The sequence below is a fragment of the Ixodes scapularis genome, unplaced genomic scaffold (assembly GCF_016920785.2).
Source record: "Ixodes scapularis isolate PalLabHiFi unplaced genomic scaffold, ASM1692078v2 PGA_scaffold7__128_contigs__length_106722199, whole genome shotgun sequence".
NCBI classification, from domain to species: Eukaryota; Metazoa; Arthropoda; class Arachnida; order Ixodida; family Ixodidae; genus Ixodes; species Ixodes scapularis.
The window spans coordinates 15,511,161-15,538,463 of record NW_024609882.1 but is presented as its reverse complement, the minus strand read 5'-3'; positions in this window follow the sequence as shown (position 1 = coordinate 15,538,463).

Sequence of the window (27,303 nt, the reverse complement as noted above, 5' to 3'; positions counted from 1 at the left end):
TGATATTGTAAATGTTTAATTGCTTTAGTTAAAGCATTTTTCTTTATGAGTGTACGATGTTCAACTTCGCTATAATTCAGGCCCAAACCTGTGTTCCACAGAACGTGTGTAAACACGAACGACGAATCTGAGCAGAATAACAATCGAAAGGACTGTAAAGTATACTTCAAGGTTTGCTAGTATTCTCTCAGGTATACACATGGTAATGACCCGTCGTGCATCTTTGGGAGCGGTTAAAAACATTCAAAACAAAGAATGAAGTACGTGGTCTATGAAAATATGTATTTTATTATTTCTTATGCCAACAGCTTTTATCAAGCACCTGTTTTGTGGCTTTTTCCTATTTTCAAAGATTTCGAGCTTGCGGTTGAACTTTTGAACGGCAAACACGCATATTTGCAGTGTGCACAAGCAGAGAAAATAAAGCGATACTTATATATTCCAAACCAGACTTTATTTTGATGGTCTACATGCACAGGGAGTTACTGATCCAGTGTTACCGCGCTTGGTTCTTGCCGTCTCTCTTGGTTTTAAAGATGCCCTTATTTTGTTCGATTCGTAAAAGCAGAAAACCCCCGATGCCGTTTCGTGCAAAAAGTGCACAAAAGTGCTCATGAATGCATGTATGAAGCTGTTTTGGCACTGTGTCATGAATTAAAAAAAAAAACTGTAAAACTATTTTTATTTATGTGATTGAGAAATGTTTTAAGCTATTTACTACGCTATATATATTCGCAATGTTTGCTGACCTAATGCTGCCCTCCCATTTACGGTTTCGCTGAATTTCCCGCTAAAGTAAAAGAAAATGTCCCCGCTAATTTTAGCGGGGAAATATTCCCGCTAAGTTTAGCGGGAAATTCACCATTTTACCGCTAAACATAATGGAGAAATTAAGCCAAAAGTTTCCCGCTATATTTAGCGGGGAAATCGAATTGGCGTTGACGTTACGTGACGTAGATTTTCCCGCGAAAGTTAGGGCAAAAATTTCTCGCCAAATTTAGCGAAACATTTTCCCGACGAATTCAGCGAGAAAATTTTACCCTCGTGACGTCACACGTGACGTCACGTGTGACGTCCTTATAGAAACCGCCCCATAATGCAACACTCTGTTACGCCGACGACGACGCCGGCGCCGATGCCACTCAACCCGGAAACGGGCGCCTAAGAGATGCGCTCTAAAAAATATGCACCCGTTTTTCCCCATAGGAATGTATTACCGGAAGTCATTTTTCGACTGGTTGCTGTCTGCTTCAATTTGCGACAGCACACTAGCGCCAGCTGTACCTTTAGCGTACATAATAATGACACTATATGGAGCCTAATGATACTGGCTGTGAGATCGGCCTCCAGACGTATAGACCTATTGCTCATATTACCCAAGCATCAAGGAGAATGCAGGATTGGTGTTCCACGCGCCACACATGCTGGCCTCAGCAGTAATAACTTTTCTAAAGGGAATACCTAAAACAAATGGCATCTTGCGCGCGAGTTCATCAACGCTTTATTTTGGTTATTTACTTCAAATCTTTTATACGGGGAAGGCGTGCGCGTGTGGGGCGTGGAACACCAATTCCTGCATTCTCCTTGATGCTTGCTTAATTTTGCAATAGGTCTATTGTGAAATTTCCCAAGCATCAAACAGAATGCAAGGAATGTAGGCACGCGCAGCGCACGAGCTCGCCTTCCCCGTATAAAAGATTCGAAGTAAATGACCAAACTAAACCGCTGACGATCGCGAGTGCAAAATGCCATTAATTTTAGTCTTTTGCTTTAGAACAGTTACTGCTGCAACGCGCGTGTATACGCATACATCCGCAGCATGCTCTTTGGTGCTTGGGTTATTTATTAAAAAAAATGTATATTGCGTTCCTAGAACTTAGGGACATCGCTCAGTGAGAGTTGAGGAAGTTTCGTTGATTCCTTCAGAAGTTAATCGCTCATCCTGTTTTTTTTTTATCTGTGTTTTAAAGGAAGTAAAATACTTTCCTATTGGTCGCTGATGATCGTCACAAGCGGCAAAAGTGGTATGCAATTTACATAATGTAAAACTCGCATCGCCCAACGTTGGGGTGATGCTAGGCAAATAGCTACAACACATGCAAAAAAGATACCGCGCAAGAAAAATGGAAACTTTCTTCAGTATCATTTTTGCAAGACTGAGCTGCGCTTAGGGCGAAATCAAAAGGAACAATTACGTCTACTATTTGACCTATAATTCATTAAAAAAAAAGTTGTAACATTAGAAAAAAAAAACTTGCAAATTTATTTATTTATAGTATCAAAAAGACAATTACGAGCTGTATATTGCGTAGTATATGTTAAAAAGCAGAATAGCTAGCTCATACATAGGGTTGATGTACAAATCGTAACGCCCTTGTCGGGGCCCCGTAGTGGGCCTCATGTAATGACCCTGTTGGGGCCTTAACGGGACCACAAAAACAATTCGGAAGTTCCGTTTAACGATTGAAATACTGTAAATGACTTATTTTTCGCAGGCTCAATATTTCGCGATTTAGGTCAAAGCTGAAATTTTAGAATAATTCGCGGGTTATAATTTTCGCGACGCGAGGGGATCTCAATATAGATTCGAATGTGTTTGCATTTTACCGGAATTGTTCGCGGGACCTATTTTTCCCGAATTGTAGGTGATTCGCGAAATTCGCGAAAATTATGTAATCGCGAAAATTAAATCGTTTACAGTAGATGTCAGGTCTCTTTGAGGTAAGGTTGACGAAGTTTTAGCACAAATTTGCATGTGCGTGCCGCACGAAGTAATTTAATAGATCCGCCAATATTCACGCTGAGACCGATGTCAACAATGCTCTAAACTGTAAAAAAAAAAAAAAAAAAGAATCCAGCGCCTTTTTTGTCACGTTTTGTTTTTAAAAAACAGGGTATTATGATCACGCTTTTCCTCTTTTTTTTTTCTTTTTAGATTTTTGGTCGATTATGGCCGCATTTCATTGACTGGTGAGCGATGCCCCGCCTTTTATAAGCTGTTGGTGACCACATTTCTAAAAAGGTTTCATAGATTGGACTTGAGAGAAGATTTAGACGCAATGCAGAGAAGCGACATCCCACCTCTGAAGGCGTCACACTTCTGCAAGCTGTTTTATTTTCGACTGTGTAAAAATTGTATCGGTTCTTTGTAATGCTGTATAGTTGGGGAGATACAGTGCATCAACCCTTAGAAATCACATTTCGTGTAAAATATTGGCGAGAAACAAGCGACTTAGTTTTAACCTGTTTACCTTCTGGCTCCTCAGTCAAATTATTGGCTTTCAAGTATAGACTATATTTGGCGGCGGGGCAGGTGTCGGAATTACAAGTGTTATGAGTGCTTCGTGGGATATGTATTTTCAATGTCCGCGGAATTGCGCAAGGCAAGTGATGAGTGCAAATTTCCATGGATGGATTGTGACAAACGTAAAATTATTGTTCATGATTCTTTTTTTTTTTTTTCGAAACACCGGCTAGTTGTTTATAACGGAAGTATATAAACGTTGGTAGATTCTCTTCGTTTTTTATACAATTTCCATACAATCTTCATACACTAAGTTTTACGGAAAATCATCGAAAAAAGGTCCAAGAAGTCATAGACACTGAACAGAAAAGTGTATTAATTTCCTATAAAATATCTATAGACTCTATACACTATTTCCTATAGAAATTGTGTAGAAAGAGGATAAATATTTTTTGTAACAAAACAGATGGCGCCACGGTCGTCAAGGCCTACGAAGGGCGCCTGGTACGCGGGGAGAGAGAACCGGTCAGCGACTGGAGCGAAGCTTCGCAGAACGGAACGTGACTGAGTTAAAGATGCCATACTTGAAAGCTGCGGTGGATTTTCCTGATTAATATAAAGCCTGATTTACATGGTGCAATTTTGCTTACAAATTTGCAGCCGCGACGTCGGGCACTGCAGCCTCCCCAAGGCTTTTTATTTTCATATTTTGGTGCACGAGTGACGTCGCAACGGCGAAGTCGCAAATAAAATCGCACCATGTGAGTCAGGCTCAAGGGTATTAACCGTCCCAAAAAAAGAGCATCTGGCCGATGGCATTTTCGGGTTTTTGCCTATCGCGCATGCATTATTTCTTTATACAGAAAAAAAAAAAAAAAAAACTCGTACGTGCCGCGCTGTAAAAAATCGTACACTGGGCTGTGAAATGATAAACGTTGGAGCATACAAAGCAGGCTCTCAGATTCAAGCGCACCATCAGCATGCGAAGTGCTCAGAATTGATCGCGAGGGATGGGACGCTAAAGTCCTCTTGTGGTGACAATATGCGCTATTTGCTCATTAATACAACCATAGCCTTTTGTCTACTGACAAAGCCTGGCAGATCGCCACGAGAAGCGGCAGCCGAAATTAAAAGGTAGAGCGGCAGACAACGGAAGAGAGAAGAGCCACGTGACGGGCACCCCGCTGCGGCGAGACGCCGAAACAAACTTCTCCCGAGCGTTGGACTGTCCGCTCGTGCTCCTCGCGTTCCTCGCGCTACCACTTTTTTTCTCCTTGGGTTTGAAAACCATGTTTCGGGTCCTCGCCACTGCAAAAGCTGTGCGCTGACGTCCAGCTTCCTTGAGAAATTTTCTGTGCTACCAGATCCTCACGCTCTAAATCTGCGACAGGGCACTCCAAGCCTTCGCCATCGAACTGCCAGGCCGGCTGTTTGAGTATAGGGGAGGCTATGGCACAACCCGATTCCACAACGGAAAAACGCGTCAAATGCCTTCACAAACGACTTGACTTAAAAAGAAAGAAAAAATGCGACGCGTTGTGAGAGTTTTTATGATACATAAAGGATTTTTTTTTATTCTTCCATATTTGTTTAAAAAAACCATGAAAGCTACACTAATACTCTTTGTGCAGGTGGCTTATACGGCCAGGCGGACATTATGTGGGTGGTTAATCTTTGCGATAAGTCAACTAATTAATTAACTTTTCAATTACTGAAAATAGGCCTATGCTTTCAATTAGAAACTTGTAGAGCATCATCGAAAACCACTAAATCAACTCGTTTTGGAAGGATATAACGGCCTGGACAGCATTTTATGGCGTTCTGTAAAAACGCTCCATTTGGACGCGTTTCTAGATTTCGGTTTCTTATCGGGAGCGCATCTACGCGCCCGCGGTCCTGCTCCCCAGTGGCTGAGACGCGCAGCACACGTACGCCCTACTTCCCTCCATCCTACGAGCGAGCAGGACCGCAGGCGCAAAGATTCGCTCCGATAAGAAACCGAAATCTAGAAACGCGTCCAAATGAAGCGTTTTTACAGAACGCCGCAAACTGCTTCCCCGGCGTTATATCCTTCTAAAAATAGTTGATTTAATGGTTTTCCATGATGCTCTACAAGTTTCTAATTGAAACCATATGTCTACTTTCAGGAAATAAAAGGTTAACGAATTTTAGTTAATTAGTAGACTTATCGCAAAGATTAGCCACCTACATAGTGTCTGCCTGGTCGTATAACCCACCTGTACAAACCGCATTAGTGTAGATGTCACGTTGTTTTTTGTAAACAAATGTGTAAGAATAAAAAAAAACTGCATAATAGCATAGACCATTTTACTGTTTACAAAAATTAACCACGACTTACGTCCTAAACGACTTCCGGTCGCTCCGTCTTTGCAAGTTTGTGGAGCTTGCTTATGTCACCAGTGGTGGAAAGCATAAATGCTAGATGGACAACAAAGTTCTGGATTTAGCGAGAGCCTTCGGCCGTACGATCTCACGTCTTGGAGGAGACAAGTTGGATTACAAAAATATTCGAAATGTTTGAACATATCTGGCGCTTTTTGGTTCTTTTGGCGTTCGCCTGGAGAATAGACCGATCCTCACTAAGCGTTCGGCACATGCGTGAAGCCGCCATAACTTTAGTTCACAGGATGCAATCAGTATTTCCCGACCCGTCTCGTGATTCGCACGCGCAGAGCTCGCGCGAGTTTCTGGCACCTGTTGGACTGAAGTTCCCTCGATGCATTGTGGCAGCGACAGCGTGCCCAAACTGGCTATACTCCGTTTCACCTTATGTCGTACCGCAGCGAAGGCTAGACGCGCAAGCTCATAGCGCTGGCAGCCGCCCTTAATGCACGAGAGTTCATGCCGCCTAGATGTGTCCTTGAGCAAGGAGCTCGCGCTTGTAGCCTTTCCTCCGGTACATCATAAGGTGAATTAGAGCATCGGTTCATTGGTGGTTATATGTTTCATCGACGTTCGCTGGGACTTCAAAACCTGGAGCTCCGCCTGGTGGCGTTAGCAAAGAATGGGGTCTTTAAAGACCGACCACCAGTTCGCGCTTTCCACTTTTCCTCCGCTTCCTCCTCTCCCCCCCTCCCCCACTCCTCTACCCTGTCCTTCTACCCTGTCCACCGTTGCCTGTTTCCTCCTCTCCCATGGTGAGGAGGATTTTCTGCCTTGCAGAATATCGAGTCTGGTCGTCGGCGTTTAAGCAGTGCGATTCCGGATTTAGACTCGCACTAAGCTCCAAAAGTGTGCATGACTAACCTTGAGACGTGTAGTGAATTATGCCCACACTTGATGTAACACTCCCGCTGTTTTGTTTTTCAGAATCAGGTAGATAAGTTATTAAGCACACTTCGTATTTCTTGAAAAAAAAAAGAAAATCGACGAGGAAAGTCCAATCGAAACCGAAGAACAGACAAGAAGGAATGTGACACTACAGAATCCGGTCGTCCAAGTGGGTAATTTTACTCCCCGCAAATAAACGTCCAAAGTTGTGTTGTTTTTTGTTTTTTAATCAACACGTTTTTTTTTGTGTGTTTTGTGTAGTCATATAAATACATTTCGCGGATTTAATTTTTTTTTTATGGGAGCCACCTTTTTTTACATTTTTTGAGTTCGGTGACGCCACCGCATGTGATTGAGAAACAGATAGTGCGGGAAGCCCTGGGCGACGGGTCGTCAACCGGCAATTTTCTGAGGAAAAAAAAAAGTGAAAATTTTTAACGCAATTATATACGTATATCACGCGCACTATCATCATTGTACGTGGCCTTCAAAGAGGAAATAATCGAAAATATGCAGCTCAGTGAAGCGTACTTGATCGAATGGATCAAAGTTTACGAAGCCGCCGAAGGGGGATCGGTGGCCGAGTGGGGCTAGCGTACACCAGCTCGGAGCACGTGGAGCGAAAGCTCGCGCTGCAGAACCCTGAGGCCCTGGGTTCAATCCCCTCACCCTCCCGTTTCGATCTAGATGAGCATCGTACCGGCGTGCGGTATCACTACTGCGTGGTGCACGTTAAAGACCCCAGGCTAGCGGTTGTACCGTTCTGGCTAAATTGCTCATCTACAGAGTGACTCGTCGCAACTTCGAAATAGCTGACGAACTACAGAGCCCCAATTATTAAGCCGCCGAAAGACAAAATCTTTGGCGGAGCTGGGATTTTAACTCTGGGCCTCCCAACATACGGTCGGGTGTGATATAACCACTCCACTACTCCACCTTGTGTTTCTGGCGCTTCCTATCTCTTATTAATGCGCCAAAACAAAACGATGATGAAAGTGTCCGAGTGTCCAAACGTGGCTCTTGATACTCGTATTCGTGATATATTTAAACATGGCTCTTGATTCTCGTAGATGATGATACCGTCTCTCTGGAGCTCATGAACAAAATATTACACGTACACTCGACCTAATTTTTGTCCCCACGCTGAATCGAGAAAGACGAAACAAGGAATCCGGTGCATGTGCCTTGTGTTGGTAAACACCAACCTATGGGGCAAAACAAGCTGAACGCAGCGCCGCCTATAGTTTGATATCCTCGCCAAAAGTCACCGACAACTACGCCGGGCTTGGCGGGTCCTTACTGGCCGACCTCTGATGTTCATGTATTTTGGTTGTTCAGTTGACTGTGCTTTTAACGTGAAGCTCATTTTCGCTCATGGTGTACCAATAAGGAAGCCTTTATGGCGGCCTTTGGACAATACCAGAAAAGAAACTGGTAGTAGTGCTGCCTCCTCTATACACAGCATACTAGCAATAATAATAATAATAATAATATTTATTGTCACAGCAGGCATCAGTACATAAATGACAGGCTTGTACGACTGAACCGGGCAAGTCGGACAGGCGAAAAAAGAGAACCACCATCGTTTACACAATCAAAAAAGTTTTCAACTAACAACCCCGAAAACAAAACAAATAACAACAACAAAGCTAGAAGGAAAATAAAAATTTGCAAAGACCAGCAGAACGCAATTTAACTAATAATAATAGTTCATTACTTTTCTTTTATTTGTGCGAAATTCAGGTCCGCCAAAGCCTAGGAGGCTTGTGTGACGCGGGCCAGCAGACGCAAAAGCTAATCTAATCAAACGCTGCTCCCCGCGTTAGACAAAAAAAAAAAAAAAATATAGAAAAAAAAACTTTTTTTATTTTTTATTTTTTTGCCGAGTACAAAGCAGACAATCCCTTCGTTTGCGAGGTTTAATGGGAAAACAACGGAAAGACAACACATGCAATGATAGCGGGGGACATTTACTAAATACACCACAAAAGCTTCAATTACTATTTGCACTACAAAATGAGTCAGAGAAAACAGAACAATTCACTTCACTTCACTTCATTAGTTTATTACCGATTTGCACAATATAGAAGCAAACGTTTTCAGATACAGAGACTTCAATTAATTCTAACCAGAACGAGTCATCGAAATATATAAAATACACAATAAACACAATAGTCAACGTACGTGCACAGAGGGTTCGAAAGGGTTCTGGTTTATTTTGAAAATGCATCTATATACAGCAGTTGCAAAAGATACACAAATAAACAAACACAATTAAGCGGTGCACGGATCGATGTCAACAGAAGGAAAAAGATAGAAAAGCTTATTCAAAAATTTATTTTGTAAACACCACGCCGCGAAGTTGTCTTTAACAGGTTGCAAAGAACCTAGATACATAAGTTCTTCGGGTATATTATGGAACGTACAGGGAATATAAAAACTTCTCAGCCTTTTTCCGTATAGTGTGTGTGCATTCTGGGTAAATATTACCTTACTGTATTTCTGCCGGCGGTATAAACATACACACACCAAATTTGTCTTTTTTTTAAGGAGTCTTTTATACATTTGTCGTTTGAATTCTATTACAGAGAAATTATATTTTGTTATAACTATAGCAGCGCACAAGCTGTGTCATGCTCGTGAAAGAGCTCATCCAATCATGTACCGTGGGACGTCCTACGTCGCACCGTTCCTCGCCTTGATAAAGGCGAACTTCGGAACAATAAACACCATTCATCACCCGACTGGCGGCCCGCTTACAATAACAATGTATGTAATTAATGTAGGCAGTGGAAATATTATGAATGTATCAATTTCACGCATAAGATCTAAAGTTTGAATTTTTTGACCATCCGAATTAATTCTTTACTATCCTAACTATTAGCTTGTTTACAGTTTGCTGTTTACGTTTTTTGAGTAGGAGCCATAAACCAAAATTCCCCATCTAAGCACAGGCTCTCGTGAAGCACGATAAATGTTTTGTTTTACAGTAGCACATGCTGCAGTACCAATATGATATATGTATGGTAAAAGAATTCTCAAGGCCCTTTTTGATGTAATCAACATGATTTTCCAATGGCACGTGCTCATCAAAATGCAACCCCAGATATTTTGTGCTGCCTTCATGATTCGTATTATTGTTAACTTTATCTCTAGTGCCACATAAGTATAAAGAACGATACAATACTACTTGCTTGTATGGATTCCTAAATCACACAAGTTTTGTCTTTTTCGAATTAACCAATATTGTGTTTTCAGTAGACTACATTGAAAAGTACATTTATGTCATTTTGAAATATTTTTACTGCAACCTCATAGTTGTCATGTGGAAAAATCAATACCGTATGGTCAGCATATTCAAATATATTTCATGTGAAAATATCAAGAAAGTATAATCAGCATATTGAAATATATTTTACTGTCAGTTAAGTTTACCCAAGTCATTGATAAAAATGTTAATGTCTTATTTTAACCCACTGAGTTACATCAGAAAAAAAAAGCTCACAAAGAATTGATAGAATGGTCCTGTAATGCTTAATGCATCAAGTTTCTGAAGCAGTTTTGATTTATCTATTTTATCGAATGCCTTTTATAAAACTAGAAGCAACGCTAAACTAATAATATTTTGTTCTAAAGTTTCGTTCACGATATCAGTGAAATCTCCAAGCAGCCGTGTTGTACTTTTTCCTTTCCTGAAACCGTACTGCGATTCATTAATTTTATCAAATCTGTCACAAAAAAGTCATTGCGGTTGCAATATGCCTTTCCATTATATGAAGGCAATGGCAGCGTCTTCCTAAAGAAGCAGTTCCACTGACAAAACGTCGACGCCCGCCCACCCTTTTTTTGTATTTTTGCACTAATTTTTTGCACTAATTTCTTGCGTGTAAACTTTTACTATTTCATTCATTTCTTTACGTGCGTTTAAGTTCTTTGTTTACTTCAAATTTTAGTGTATATAATATACTGTAAACGACTAAATTTTCGCAAGGACCTAATTTTCGCGAGTTGTGCGAATCCCCTACAAAGGCCAAAAATACGCCCCGCGAACAATTCGGTCAATATGTGAACGCTACGGAAGCTACACTCGATTCGCGAAAATTAGAACCCGAGAATAATTTCAAATTTTCAGCTTTGGTGCGATCCGCAAAAGCTTGAGCCCGCGAAAATTAAGTCGTTTACAGTATACTTTCAGGGCTTTACGTCTTCACCTATACTTTATGTTGTACTTTCTTTCTACTCACTGATATTATCAAATAAACTTTTTTTTTTTTTGCAACTGGTGCGGCTGTGCACCCTCGTTTGTATGCATATATTTCACGGAAGCATCTGTATACATTTTTCCCGTTATATATATATATATATATATATATATATATATATATATATATATAACGGGAAAAATGTATACAGATGCTTCCGTGAAAGCGGAAGCATATATATATATATATATATTGCCGCGCGCGCAGCTGGCCAAGTAGGCAGCGTGCGCGTGGCCTAACGGTTATTGTGCCTTCCTCCCACGCGAAAAGCCAGGGCTCGATTCCTGGGAGCGACGTGTATTTTGATATTCCTGCAATTTAGTTTTCTGGTAAATTCGAGAATCCTGTTGCTTGTTCGAGGTCCGAATGCTCTACGCGTCGAACATTCTACGCCGATTATTCCAGAAGCTCACGCATGTACATAAGGGGCCCCGCTTGGCGAGCCGCGGTCAGTCTCGCCCCAGCGCTCGATCCTACGGTTTCGCCGACATCGACGCCCGCGACGCTCTTCTGCTTTCTTCTATTTTCTTTTCCTTTTATTAATTTGGGCAGAAGTTCGCCCCATTAAACGTTTAGTTTACTTCAGTTTTCGTCGCCTCATCACTTGTCATTCGTGACAATATATATATATATATGTTTTTTGTTGCTACACTTTATTAAAATAGGGATGGCACGACGGCCTGGAGGGGACGGTTTACAGGGGGGATTAAAGAAAACGAAAATTAAGGTTATATCCTTCGGTCATTGCCCGTCGCGCGCGCAAATTCCCATAGAGACAGTAGCGTCTCTTTCGCACAAGCACTACTCTTGGGGTTAATCCAGTCCTCGTAGGCACGCACATTGGGGTCTAGAAAATGACTCCGTTCAATTTGGAGCCCCGCACACTCCCACAGTGGATGGCGGACCGTAGGGGGAACGCCTGTAGAACGTATAGAGCAGGTCACCGCCTGGCTGGGAGCCTCGGTTGACTGCGCTGACTCGGAGTGGGAACTCGTGTGTGAGGTGGATGTATCGCCTGAGTATTCTGTAGCAGGCGGGCGCCCTCTCTTGGGGGTGTAGGTTCTCCATCGGGCCAGGACGTCTTCAGTAAGAGCTGCCCCGGTGGGTGCTTTATGAATGAGCACTTGTGCACCTCTAGGCAGACCTCTCGGTAGGGGTGAACGGTTGGCTGGGTCTGCTCCTTGAGATTAAGGCGATCCCCCTTCTTGGCTGTGGCCCTTTTTTTCCCAGGGATCGGGGTCGAGTAGTGCAGGTGGGACCGAAATATCCGGGTCGCAGCGGGTTCTTGACTGCGCGCTCGCACACGCATGAGCGGCCTCATTGCCTCGGCCGCCCGCGTGTCCCGGTACCCAATCCACCCGCACCTCTATGTTGTGGGTGTACAGCAGTTCAGCGCAATTTGTCTTAATACGCTGGCAGAGGGAGCCCGGATGGGGTGTGAGCCCAAGCCTAGTGACGGCCTCTCTGCCGTCCGTATAAACCAGAACCCGGATGGGTTCAGGGGAGCTGGCTTGAGGTCTGTTGGCCTTCAGGTGGGCTAGTGCCAGATGAATGGCATCTAGTTCAAGGCGACAGGTGCAGGGGTCTTGTGAGTAGTGGTATGTCTCGGCATGCGCGTCAGTGCCGGTGACCCAGGCAAGGGTGGCTCGTTGGATGGCTTCACTGAATCAGGCAATGTCGGTAAAGGTGGCTATTGGTGTTCTATCTTTGCAGTCGGCTAGGGATGCTCTTTTTTCTCGATGCTCTTCCCGGCTGGTTCTTCGGGTGAGAGGCTTTGGGAGACGCGCCATGAAGTCTTCCCATCGAGGGACACTCTTGAGGATTGGGTCTCGCGGCCTCCGTGGAGAACGGCGAGGTACTTGGTGTTGGTGAGTCAGGAGCAGCTTTCCAGCCACAGAGGATAACGGTCGGCGGTGGTGCCCCGCGCTGCGAGAGTCAATTATCGCTTGGATGGGAGGAAGGTCGGCATAGCGGTGCAGATCTTTCGTCCGAGCGTGACGGGGGAGGCCCGTAATGGCACGGAGGCACGCGCGGTGGAGTACTTCCAATCGGGAGATTTGCGCTTTTGTGAGGTTAAAAGAAGCAGCTCCGTAGCAGGCCTTGGATGTCAGTACTGCCTGTGTGAGGATTATTTATTTATTTATTTTATTTACAGAATACCTACATCGCCTCGTGGGCATTATCGTAGGGGGGGGGGGGGGGGGATCACGAAATAACAAATAACAGTGATTTTCACAAACAAGAAAAAAATGCATCATTGTCTGAGATACTGACCAGCTCCTGTTGCAGCAGGTTCCAGTCTTTGATTGTTTGAACAAAAAAAGAACTACCAATATTGTTTGTTTTATAACAGTACTCAAAAACCTTTTCAGAGTTATCGAACCGCGCTGACATGTAACTTGGTTTATACAAATACTCATTTCTATCAATGCCAGTTTCATTATAATAAATTCGATGAAAAAACTTCAACCTTAACTTATACCTTCTAGTGTTTAATGATTCCCATCCCAGCATGGCTTTTATTTCAGAGATACTTGCATAAGGGTTATAGTTATTGCTGACAAATCGTGCCGCTTGATTCTGTACCTTTTCTAATTTTTCGATAAGATAATCTTGGTATGGGTCCCAACTGATGCATGCATAGTCGAGTATCGACCTAACATGCAAAATATAAAGAGTTTCTTTCACCTCTGTTGAAGCGCCCTTAAAATTCCTCCGGATAAAATATAACATTTTGCTTGCCTTTGCTATTGTATAGTCAATATGATTGTGCCATTTAAGTGATTGGGTGAAATTAACTCCTAAGTATTTACAGTCGCTTACTCTGCGGATTATTGCATTTTTAATGGTATAGCTGGCGGGAGACCTTGATACATTTTTTGTGAAGCTGAGATAATTACATTTTCCAATATTTAAACTCATTTTCCACTTATCACACCAGTGTTCTATTTTATCTAGGTCGCTTTGCAATATTTCGATGTCCATTGTTGAATATAGTTGTCTATAAACAACGCAATCGTCCGCAAACAACTTAATCGGCGATTGAATGTCAGTTACAATATCATTAATATAAATTAAGAACAATAATGGCCCCAAGACACTGCCTTGGGGTACTCCTGAACTCAGTTATAGGTAATGACTTGCTACCATTTAAAACCACGCACTGCTCTCGGCCACTTAAGTAATTTAAAGATTTTTTATATTATTTCTTCAGTAGTAGGTGGTGTGGTACAGTATCAAAGGCTTTACGAAAATCAAGGAAAATTGCATCTACATTAGAATTGCTGTCAAGTGATTTTGAAATGTAATGTTGAAATTCTGCCAGTTGTGTGTTACATGAACACCCTCTGCGAAAGCCATGCTGGGTAGGGACAAGAAATTTACAGGATTCCAGGTAATCAAAAACTTCACTATATATAATATGTTCCAACAATTTGCAACTAATTGACGTCAAAGATATAGGCCTATAATTTTCTACAAGTTTTTTATCCCCTGACTTGAAAACAGGAATAACATTTGCTACCTTCCAATCGTATGGAACTGCCCCAGTTTCAAGGGAAATTTTAAACATGAGACATAAATACTGGGCTGTAATATCTCGACACTTACAAAGAACAATCGATGGTAATCCATCAGGTCCGGTTGCCTTCGAGGTATTCATTTCACGCAAGAGGCAAGTAATACCGTTAACATCAATTTCAATATCTGCCATTGTGTTACCAGAAATAACAGATACTGGTGGTTCATCGCTGGTTGTTTCTTGAGAAAATACTGATTTGAAGTAAGAATTAAAACATTCTGCCTTCTCAGCATCACTCTTGATTATTGTATTGTTAACATTTAAGTATGGGATAGAAATATCATCTTTTCTACTTGTTTTAACGTAATTCCAGAACACTTTGGGATTTCGCTTAAGATCATCGTTTAGCCGGGAGAAAAATAACCTCTTTGCTTTTCTTATAGATAACTTTAATGTGTAATTAATTTCCTTTAGCCTTTGCAGGTTTATTGGACAGCCATCTCTGGAAACCCTTCTATATGCACACCGCGCTCTTCTTACGAGTTTACGAATTTCAATATTAAACCATGGTTTTTGTTTTCGTTTTTGTCGAATAATCCTCGATGGTACAAAAGTGTCAATTAAGTTTGTTATTTTATTACGAAAGATGCTCCACAGATCTTCTAGACAGTGCGATTCTGCTAAGCATAAAAAGGTTGAAAAATAGCTGTCCAATTCAGTGCCGATGGCGTCAAAGTTTCCTCTCTCATACATGAATACCTTGCATGGAAGTTGTGCCCTCTCGGGTGCTCCAGATACATTTAGCGTTGCAACAACCACACTATGGTCACTTATTCCAGGATACACCCCGACCTGAGCTACAATATTAGGGTCATTACATACGACCAAGTCTAGAATGGCGTTCAACCTCGTCGGCTGCTGCACATATTGATTGAAGCCGAAAGTGCCCAATACCTCTGTAAACACAGTGTTAACGCGTGATTTAACAATACATTCTGTTGTTCCAGTAGACCAGTTAAAATCTGGCAGATTAAAATCACCACCTAGAAAAACACTGTCAGGAATCATTGATAACATGTCACAGAGCAAACAAATTGAAGTTTCACTGTTATCAGGGGGGCGGTAGAAGGTCCCGAACACGAGAGCAGTTCCCCTTGGGAAAAAGACCCGACACCAGACAGACTCGGTAGCATTTTCGAAAACCAGTTCATGACTAGTCCATCTATTAGAAATTAGTAGAAAAACTCCCCCACCGTGCCGATGTCTGTCTTTGCGATAAACTGTAAAACCCGCCGGAAATACCTCAGCGTCACTAACAGTATCATCTAACCAAGACTCCGTCCCCATAACAACTTCAGGTTTAAGGGTCTCCAACAAAAGTGCAAACTCGTCTACTTTATTTTTGATGCTACGGCAATTTACCAATAGTACTGAAGGCGCCTGTTTTGTAGCTGTAGCCTCATAGGTACGAATATTGCGGGCACCTGCTCCCCCGAAACGCGTGGCGATGCGTCGTATGAGACGGAGGTGCTGTTTCCACGAAGCCTGAAGTTGGCTGAGCCATTCCCCGGCGCCTCCTTCTTCATGAAAGGGAACTCCGAGAATGTGGATCCAGCGCTCCTCTGGTCGGTGGATGTGTTTCCCTGCGAGGGTCAGACTGACTTGCGCCCGGAGGTAAGGAAGGCCGCCAATCAGTAGGACCGCAGTCTTCTCTGGTGATGGCTTCATTCCTGTAGCCGCGGCAACCACCGGTCGAGGGTGTCGAGGGCCTTTTGTACATTGGCTATGGTGGTGTGAGTATCGAGTGATGCATCGCGGGGATCGACCCAGAGAGTTAAATCATCCGCGTACATCGTAAGCTGCACGGTGCTCTATTTTTCTGAGTTCCTTTGCCAGATCCCGCATCACAAGGTTAAAAAGGGAACACCACGAGAATTTCGAAAAAATTTTGGTTGTTGTGCTCCAGATGAGATTTGAAACGTTCGGTTGTGTAGGAAGTTCTTGATAAAATTAATAATCCGAGGGGTTGCCCCGCATTCTTCGAGTGAGTGAATAATCGCCGAATGCTCAAAGGTGTCGAAGGCCTTTTGAAGGTCAACGGCAACGAGGATGCCTGGGACAATATTCGTTCCATGACGCTTCTTCCCGACAAGATTTCGGAGGAGATAGAGGCTGTCCTGTGTACATAGCCCAGGTCGGAAGCCGGTCTGAGCTACGTCGAAGTACGGACTGTCTTCCGATTTTTCGAGGATGTATGTGAGCCGGGTGAGTAGGAGCCTTTCTAGGAGTTTACATAGTGTCGACGTAAGAGATATTGGGCGGAGGTTCTGTATCCTGTCCGCCTTCTTGCCCGGTTTTGGAATGAGGTGAACACCAGAATGCTTCCATTCTCCAGGGATGACACCTGTTTCCCATACGTGATCTAGCTCGGCTAGTAGTTTCTTCTTCTCCGGTTCGTCCAGGTTACGTAACATACGCCATGTTATGCCATCTTTGCCCGGGGCGCTAAGTTCATTGTTCTTGCATTGAGAAGGGTGCATCTGGACCGCTGTTGCTTGCTTCTTTTGGAGCGTAAAGGTTGCCTGAGGTGTCCAAGCCAAGTTGATATTTATATATATTAGGAGCGAGGCAAGAGTGACAAGTGCAGTCGTAGTAATATGGTGAGCGAAGAGGGGAGAGAGTGGTTATTGAATTTATTACATTACAGTTGGGGGAAGGAAAAGGAAAAGAGAGCTGGGAAAAAGCTGGGCCAGAAGTGGGGATCTAACCCTCAACCTTCGTCTTCCCGCGGCAACGCATTAAACGATCAGCCCATCTTGGACTTGTCCCCTAATTGTACTGCAATGAACTCAATAATCACTCTCTCCACTCTTCGTTCAGAATATGTCTATATGTATATATATAATGTAGTATAGCATACTATAATAGGCCACGGCCTGCGTTTCCTTAACTGTCGCTGACTATAGTCTAAAGTCTGCAAGAAACACGCACACGGGAAAAGAAGGCACACTCTGCGCGTCTCAATGATTAAACCGGCGGTAATGCCCGCACAGCAACACGATAAAAACCGCATCGTCGCGCTTTCGACACTACTCGATTGTGACCCAACGGGCTCTCAGTGTCAGCTGCATGCGCTCGGACGCGTATAATGGTGAAACCAGATGTTATTGACTGCGGAATGACGCGCGCGCACACGCACGCAATTAAACCCGATTAGCCACCATCGCTTAGCGCGTGGACGATCAGGAATTACAGTCTGTATCCCGTAAGGAAAACGCGTATGCGAGTAGCTGACGCATGAACTCTTGCTATCAGACAAAGAACGGCAGAACCTTCAACGTTTTTTTTTTTTTCTTTTTACAAGTATCTCGGCACTCATCGATACGCGAGGTTTTTATTGAAATGAAGGATCCGGGTGCCGCTTATACAGCGATCGGGAGTGACACAACACTAACTTCCCTCGCATTCCAAAATCGACAAACAAGCACGCACGTCTGCTATGCCGTCTGCTAAGTCGTCTGCGAGTCTCGCGCGGGAGTTGCCGTGACGTCAGAACAACGCCGAGCTCTGATTGGTTTTAATTGAAAGTACAGTGGGTAAACTCCAACGCTCTAGATGCCTCGAGGTCTACTCATCATATCTTGTTTTTCTCAATCAGAAAATAAAAGCTTGGCGTTCTGACATCTTCGCAACCCCTGCAAAAAAGAAGCAGACAAACTTGCGCTCCGTATAGTGTCCAACCGTCGTGAGACGCTTCAAGACTCGCTGGCGGCGATGCTCATGAAAGTTACATGGCGCTGCGTAGGCCCACCAGTGATGACGTTTCAGGGGAAAGGGGGGAGGGAGGACGGGAAGGCCCTTCGTCTGCAGGTAGGCTGGCCGTGAATTAGCAAACATTGAAATGACGCACAGCCTTCGCCAATATGCTGGTGCGCGTGTGTGGCCTCTCGTCTTTAGCAGTGCGGACGGAATTTCGAGACCGCTCGTTTAATCTCTTCCCGACGCGTGCCAAATGACCGAAGCCAATTAATTCCGCTTCGTTTTGTTTTTTTCCGCATAACGGGAACGTGTCGGCGTGAGACGCTTAAAGTCGGCGGCCGTATAGGAATGTCGACTCTCCCCTTCATTTTAAAATTGTACTGAGCAGGAGACTTTTGGAGTATACGGAAAGAATCTGAAAGAGACGAGCAAACGAGAGAGTGCCGTGACGTCAGTGCACCGGGCCCTGATCGGAAGGATAGTGAAGAGACGCAAGGGCTAGCTGCCTATAGTTTTCTCTACCAACTGTATCACTCCAGACAGTGCGAAAACGAACGTCGTCTTCTCCTCCCGCCGCGTCTGGCTTTCAAACACCGGACGCCGGCGTTCATACACCCGACCCTGCGCTATAGAAGCGGACGATGCGTTTGTTCGCTCTGACCGGAGAGAGGCATTGGACAAAGGCCAAGGTGTAAGAGAGGCAAACCGAAGCGGCGCTGTATTTGTGGAAAATACACTTACATCGTCTTCATTTGGCCTTCATGAGATCACAAATATCGAGATTATTTCTTCATTTGTGCACAGAGGCTGCAGAAAATAATTTTCTAAGAACCGCTGAAGCCCCTTCTTCCCGGAGCGTGACGCATATCATACAGTTTTCGGAATTTCCCCTTTCGCGCGTTTTCAGCGCCTATCAAAGCTAAGCACGCGCATTCCTGCTAGAGTGCCTTCATGTGCGCTTCGCATAGAGTGATGCCAACTGCCTGTTTCCCTTTCCCACACCCTCTTCCACCGCCATTTCGTTTCTCTCATTAGAGAGTTTTAGTAGACCGTTTTCATCTTCCGCTCCGCTCTGAGGGTGCCAAACTGCGCATGCGCGGCCCGCTTCGCCGGAACGGAAAGCGGAGGTCCAAAAAGGCGTTTTAGTAGAGCGTTTTTCTTCAGCGTAAGAGTGTTTTGAGCGGGTTCGAAAAATTTGCTTGCGTAGCCCCACAAGTGGACGTTTATAGTACTAGTAAGACAAAAAAACCCAAGCGTTAACACCAAGGGAGTAAAAGAGAGCGTGATTGTAGAGGTAGTAAAAACGAAGGCGACAATAATGAACACAAAAGAGTAGGCACACACCTGAAGAAATATTAAGCAATAAAATATAAATATAATCGTTCCACCTTGGGTGCGAGTGAAGCCGAAGGTATAAGCATGAGCATGTTGCTCTAAACGGTACTTGTACCGCACGAGCGCCCGTGCTTATCAAGGACGCTGAAAGGCCGGCACTCGCTCTTGTAGCTTCTGCTCCACTCGAATTAAAACTGAAACAGATTTACTTATTCGAAGTAGAAAAATAAGAGAAAAGGACGAAGTTTGCGCATTGCGAGTGCACCCTTTTGCGTAGTACGAGTACAGTGTTGCTCAAAGCTAGCAAGGCATCTGCGCGATGAATCCTCGCTGTTCTCAAGGAAGGAGACTTCTACTAACGAGATTAAGCTGGCGAGACATTGAATCTATGATTCGTATCCCTCGTGCCATCAAGCGCCGAAGCTTCCTTTCCGAACGCGGTTTGCTGGATATTTCCAACGTAGAAAAGAAACCCTTTAGGAAGCTATCCTGCTTAAAGAAGGATCTGGCTATTCTGCATGCGGGCCTCCAAATACCAGCACCCGACAGATCGGCGCAGGGTGTTGCCAATTTGGCGAGACGCTTTGCATGGTTCTTCCTCGACTGGTCTATCCCAACCGTCTGTTCGTACTTGGATGAGCGTTTGGACGGAACTTGTCGGTGTTCTTCAGTTCTGTGAACCTCATCGTGGGTCACATCAACGAGAGGTTCGGCCACCTCCTCGCTGACATGAACAAACATAGGTGGTTGACCCTGGCGAAACTAGAGCTGTGCTCACAGGTGAGACCCTGCATGGTTTGTGTAAATTTCGCGTTTCCATTGTTTCTAGCACAGCTGCTCTGTCTGGTGAAAAGTTACTTTTTTTCTATACGCCAAAGGTGTACATGGGCAGTGTCAGGACAAGTCACGACGAGCGCGTTCGTAATCTATGAGTATTAGTAGGCCACTTTTATGAGCCCTCTTTGCCCTACTTTCCGCTCTGCGAGAAGCATCGTCCCCACCGCGCATGCGTGGCCCGCTCTGAGTTGGAGCGTATAGTTAGCGGAGTGAGCGTGCGCTCCGCTTCACAAGTTGTAGAGCGGACTGATCTCAGCGTCCTTGGCGTGATCGCTTAGATCTCAAGATGGCTGCACTTACTCAATACGCGTCGATGTTTTTTTACCGTGACCTCAGCTTGAAAGAGGTCGAATCAAGAAGTAAACCATTCGATTTGAGTTCTATGCAACACAAAACAGCATAATCAAACGAAGTGAACGAGTATCACTTTGCAACCAGCACGGCGTCGGTATAGTCGTCGCGTTTTTGTGGACGTCCTATGGCTATGCAGTCAGATGTACGGGTGCGCGTGCTCGAACGCCGATTACACCTGTGCAGGCGCCCTCCTGTCGAAAATGCCACTGAAAACTCAGCACTGAAAGCTGCACAAGAAACCATTGCTCTCTACTTTATTTATTCACATTCGCTCATAACTTTTGAATTGTTTAACTTTCCTCCGGAAATGTTCGCCTTGGATTTCTTTGGTAGATTTAGAAAATAATAGAGGCTTGGGAATGCAGCCTTTTTAAAAGTGCAACCCATGGTGCCGCTATTCTTTGAGGCCGCCTTATTTTGGCCAAGTGCCTAGGGAGCAAGAGAGCTGCGTCATTGTTTGTCGCGGATGCGAGTCTAAATGTATTAGACATGAATGCTGCGTCAATACTGAATATGAAATCGGTTCTAGTCACAAGTCTAGCACTAAAGGCGATGCCCAAAATATGGCGGCCGAATATGTTACCCGGTGGTGTTTTGAAAAGAGTTACCAATAACGGTCGAAAGAATATTCCACGTCATTTTTTTGTCTGGTGAAAACCAGAGAGGCATAAACAATGCAAAATTTAGCAAACATAGCCCTGAACTTCTAAGCAATAGTGGTAGATTAGAACAGTTTTCAGAAGTTTCGTTTTGAATTCCGGCGTAGCGGGCCTCGCATGCACAGTTTGACGGCCTCAAAGCTTAGCAGAAGTTAGGAACAACTATATATATATATATATATATATTAATTAATTTACGATACCCAGTTTTTTACAACCCTATAACAATGGAAATACGCTTTTTCTTAGAGGAGTAACAAGTCTCATATCATATGTTTTGGTAGTGTTTAAATACTGCCTTGTTGTAAGAGTTTTTTGTCTTTTTTATTAGGCCGTCAAGGACAAGGGAACATTCCTGGACAACTGTTCGGGTTCTGTTGACCGCACAGCATGCCCATATGCCGTCCATTAAAAAATCTGAAGAGGACCACAAGAGGGTGCTCGTCGTGAAGCACCAGGCAGTGATGTGCGCAGACTGCATAATTGACAGCTGGACGAAACCTACAAAGACCATGGGAATTTTTTTGGTTGTTTATTATTAGAATGCATAAAATTATCACAGTTAATCATATTCAAGCTTTTGTACTGAGCGAAATACCTGTCCCTACTAGCCTGAAAGTCATCTAGAAATAGTTTAATAAAACACGTTTACTAATGACTCCCATTTTACTCCTCAGGTGTGCGTGTGAATATTGCATCTAACCAAATTACAGTGTTACTCTTAAATTCAGTATTGTAAAAGTAGCCTATGTTACGTGGTCTTCTATTGCAAGAAAGGACCTTAGCACAAGTGAGGCTGAAACTAGGCAGGAGCATAAGCTGAAAAACGCACTTTCAAAAAACACAAAAGAAATAGAACGAAGTGTAGTCAAGCAAAATGGTTTCATGTCACCCCCCAAGGCAGATACATACACTGCGCTCCACTGTTAATACAAAAAGGACAAAATCGCTTTTATTTGCAGTTTATTTTTTTTACAGCTATTGAAAGAGCTGAAATTTTGTCGCTCAGATTAGTATCCCAAACGAGCGCTTTATTCCGCACCAATAGGCGGATGTCAGCCCTTCGAATTCAAGGTGAAAAATAAAAACAGGATATTTATTGTGCCCGCTAACAGTGTCGCGTTGTGTACATAAACACCAAGGTACCCTATCACAAACCGAAGCATACGAAGAAGAAAGGACTCATTTCATTGGGGGGAAAAGTATATAAATGGAGCACTCACTTTCGCTAATTTTCACTGTCTTGATGCCTAAAGTAACGAAACAAAATATCTGTCCGTTTGCCGACTGCTTTAGTCTTTGGTTTTTAACCTTTAATTTTTGGCTCTGGAGAGCCGCGGCACCGCGGAAAGCAGCAGCCTGTACCACCGAGGCCCGCGGTGCCGCGTCTAGGGAAGCTGGTAATGCGAAGGGTATATACGTGCAAGATGACGACGACATGGGTTGTTGGTATTGGGGAGGATGGCAGTCTGATTCGCAGAAGTCCAGGGGTGCTATGTTGCGCTTTTTGCACTCCCAGGAGACTTGGAAGAGGGAAGTGAGGTCAACGACTAAGAAAATGCAGATTGGATGTTGACAGAAGAAAACAAAATCAACATCAAATCTGCATTTGCTGCGTTGTTGACGTCACTTCCCTCTCCCTAGTCTCCTTGCAAAAAGCGCAACAGAGCCCCCCAGACTTCGTGGAGGCTGGTTGGGCGGGTGAGCAGTGAGCTATGAGGATCTTGCACGCCGTTCGGTCAGTGCAGGAAGGAGCACCAGGAACATGATGGCGCTGTTGCTCACTGGGGTTTACTGGGGTCAAAGAATCAGGCTCCAAGGAGGTAGTCCAGCCGAAGTAGAAGCTGCCGCCTCTGAGGAACCGAGGCCCAGGGCTCAGATTGAGACACCGCCGTCGCCCGGTGTGTCATCCTCTCAACGTCATCGTCGTCATCTCGCATAGAAAAATGGAGCCCGCTGGCTTAGACAAGGCAGCACCTGTTCCCACCGTTCAGGGGCCGTTAAAGGATTGCGGCCAGCGATTTCTCGAAGCAGCCAGAGGTTCTTGACCACCGTGAAACGTTTTCTGGAGGACGCCTTTTCAAACAAAGTCTGCGCTGGCATCTTAGTGCAGCGAGGTTCATAACGGTCAAGCGCGCTCTTAAGCATGATTTCAAATAGCGAGCACCCACCTTTCCAGAAAAACACCATCTAGTGAACCTTTACTGAGAGTGGAACGTACTTTTTTAAAATGGCGACGATAGCGGAGCTGACGCTACACGCTGAAATCCCAGAGCGGGTCGCGCATGCGCGATGGCGACTCCGCTTTCCATAGAGCGGAGCGGGAAACCGAAAACGGTCTACTAAAACTTTCTATTGTTTCCCCGTGCGCCGGAAAGTGGCCTTTGTGTCCATCGGTAATCCCATCCGAGGGGGAAAATGCTAATCCTCCCTCCGTGGGTTCCACAACGCTGCTCCGAACTTCTGAGATAAGGTGCTTGTTTCCGGGACGGTTATAAGCCCCACGGATTATCACGGAGAACCAAAATGGCTGCTGATTTGTCGGCGAGCGGTATTACAAAGGATGGCATCACCCTAGCAAAGCGCACATGAAGGCTCCCTAATTCCTGCTATTAAAAAAAGAAGGTGAAAAAAGAAAGGTGTCACGACTGGAGTCAGTGCAAGCTTGCAATCGCACGAGCTGCCCACACGACTGACAATCGTTTGGCTGCCGAAAGATCTGGGTATGACGTAACGACTGGTCAGAGGTTTTTCGTGTTTTCTTGCATGTAGTTACATCTTCGGGGAAAACGAACATGATAATCACCATAATAATACGAAAACGAACGTGATATTCAGATGCACGGGATAAATATACTCTATAAATCACCTGTACCTTATCTTTTTTTTTTTCAAAAACCTGTTTAGTTTTTTTTTTTTTTTTTTTTTTAAAGAGTACGGAAACGAAATGACGCGGCCGGCGAGATCCCTAACCTTCACTTCAATAGCAGCCAGCGAGAAGCGCCATGCCTATCGCGCTAGCGACGTCTAGGGCCTCTGCACGGCCAAGGGACAGGCCGGACTAGGGTGCCTAGATATTTTTGCTCCGCTTTAGGGTGGCGCCAACTTCTTGTTACCCTTTCCCAGATCCTCTCCCGCCGCCATTTTTTCCCATTTCTTATTTCGCTAAACGTACACAACGCTCAGCTTCTGTAGCCTCGAAACACGGGCAACACTGTGAGGCCACTTCCGTTTCCGTTCATAAGAAGAGTCGGAGGTTCAGTGGGATGGCGGTCGTCGTAGCTGTTGCTCTCTTTATTCGGGTGTTTCATATTTTGAAGTTGCGAGCAGGAAGTGTGCGTTGCTTTTACCGAAACACGAGTTCCTCGAGACAAACTGGAACGCAACAGACCTGCATTGCACGCCAAAACCTCGCCGTCAGAACGAGAGCGGTGAGCGCCCCTAGCCCTAACGAGGATTAGCGGCGTAGTGCGAGCGCACGACCGGCGAGTGTGACAAAATGGTCGACGAAAACAACGGAGGTTGCCATGGTAACGAGGTAGGCAACACTGTTTTTTCGGCAGCAGGTGTCACAAACGTTTTTTCAACCCTAACCGCTCATTCACACTGGAAGCGGATCCGCGTTCGCAAAGCGGTTGCGAACGCGGTTGTATAAAGAACCAGTACAATTGCACGCCCACTCGATGACATCAAGTTCGCGCGCAGTTGTACTGGATCTTTATACAAACGCGTTCGCAACCGCCTTGCGAACGCGGATCCGCTTCCAGTGTGAACGAGCGGTAACAGCGCAGCGGCGGAAACATGTAGGCACCCCAGGCCGGACTGGTTACGTGCCCGTAGTCTTACGGCTTCTCCAGTGAGGCATGATAACACCTATGGTTCCAAAGCGGCACTGGCACATAGTAGGCTCTAAGCGCTACGGGGCGGCCGGGAGCTGCGCCACAAGAGAGAGAGAGAGGGAGAGAGAAGTGTTAAAAGTAAAGAAAGCCTGGAACACAGCGCAGCCGTAGTGTGTCACTGCTATACTCCTGGGACAGCTTTCTGCAGCTACGCTTGCAATCAAAGGTACGGAAGCCAGCGGTTGAGCGCTGGTTAAAACTGTGCACGCGTGTTCTCTCTTTTTTTTTATTTTTTTTTTTAATTGGGGTGTGTGTATGTTTATACAGCCGAGAACTTAGTCTGCCTGAACGGGCGACTTGTCTGCCAGCTGTAGACGACCAATTTAGCCAGTGCAGTACAACCGATAGCCTGGCGTCTTTAACGTGCACCACGCAGTATAGTGATACACGCGACCGCACGCCGGTGCGATGCTCATCCAGATCGAAACGGGCAGGGGTGGGGATTAAAATTAGGATCCCCCCTGGGTTCTGCATGCTCTCTTCCCTCTTTGGAAACGCCACAAAAAGCAAGCTGAGGAAGTTTACAAATAAGAAGCGAACGCGTAAATCTTTTGAAACCTATCGAGGAGCATGCTATGCCCAATTCCTTATGATGTGCTGAGAATGCGACATGCGCGTACGGTGCTCGTAGTTCTCGGTGACTGGCGGTGAACGTTAATTCTGAGTATGAATAGACCGATCTCACCAAGCGTTCCACGCATGCGTGACGCCGCCATATCTGTAGTTCGTAGGAGGCAGACGCCAGTTCACGAGATAGCTCATGCCGCCTCGTGCTCAGCTCGCGTAGACCCCCAGCAGGGTTGTCGCGCTTGCAAGAAAAACTACAGCTCCCACGATGCATGTCGGCAGCGGTGGCGTACTCAAACTAGCTGCTGAGATCGGTCTATTCTGAGAGTCTCTAAAAAAAGTATAATTACAGTGCTGGTCAAAGACCTGAGAGCTGATTCTCCTTGAGGTTATGCCACGGCACAAAAATCGCATGAAAGGTAGGAGCATTCTCGCATTTATTAATTTGATTGCCATCGAAGCAATATTCTGCTAAATGCTTCCTTAAGGGAATAGAGGAGCTTACGCAGATGGATACTCGTAGATGGGTACTTGTTGACAACAAAGTTGTTTTTTCTTTATATCTTCTTTTCTCATATGGTGCTTAGGGATTCATCGCTGGACAGCAGGTGAAAACACCCGCTAAAAGACTTTCTCGATACACCATTAGGCCGCAAGAAACACACCCCTTTGAGCAGCAGGGTTAGCAGGGAAAAGCAGCGCGATTCGTAGGGTGCCAGCGCCCAGACGGAGAAAGATACACATGCTTTTGTTGTGACGGAAAAGGCGGTACGAAAAAGAAGCACTCGTATCCCGTCCGACCGTGCCAAGGGTACTGTGGTTGCGAGCATTTCCGCTTGGTGGCGTCAGCGCGTGACAATTCGCAACTTTCACGACCTATAGGGAGTATTCACTGGCGGCCATAGCTGGGTGCGCGAATGCTGAGCGCGTGCTGATGGCGAGCTTCCACAGTTCTTTTGCAACGTGCATTCCGCACCATCAAGAGTGCCGGTCTTAGCAGCCTATTGATGTGGGCTCGTTCTCAGGATGCGCTCTAAACAGCACCCACAAATATGGCGTCCAGTGAATACTCCCTATACAGGAACTCTAACAATATCTAAAGCCCCTCTATCCTGAGAAAAGTGGAAGTGGTCGAGACACGTGTCGCGCGCCACTTCTGGAAAGAACATGGCGTCTGAAATCTAGCTCAGTGCTGCGCTGTGTCGCCATGATCTTCGCCAAGGGCTGCACATTGCACGTGCCTCGTGCCTCGACACATCTTGGGCTACTTTTAAAACATGCGGGGGCTTTAACGATATCACCGAGTAGTAATACTCGCGGCCAGGCCGGTATTGTATGTGTCGAGAGCGTTGGGTTCACCGTGTTAGTTTCACACCGCACAAGTAGGGGCTCGAGAGAACCAGTTAGCAGAGATAACCGTCAGATACCCAGCAATATGGCAATACCTGCAAGCTACGTATTTAATATACTCACTGGGTGCCATATCTGAGCGCGTTATTCAGAGCGCATCCAAGGGGGGGGGGGGGGGGGGGGGGGGGGAGAGAGGGGAGTGGTTGGCCTTGCAGAGGTCCCCGCA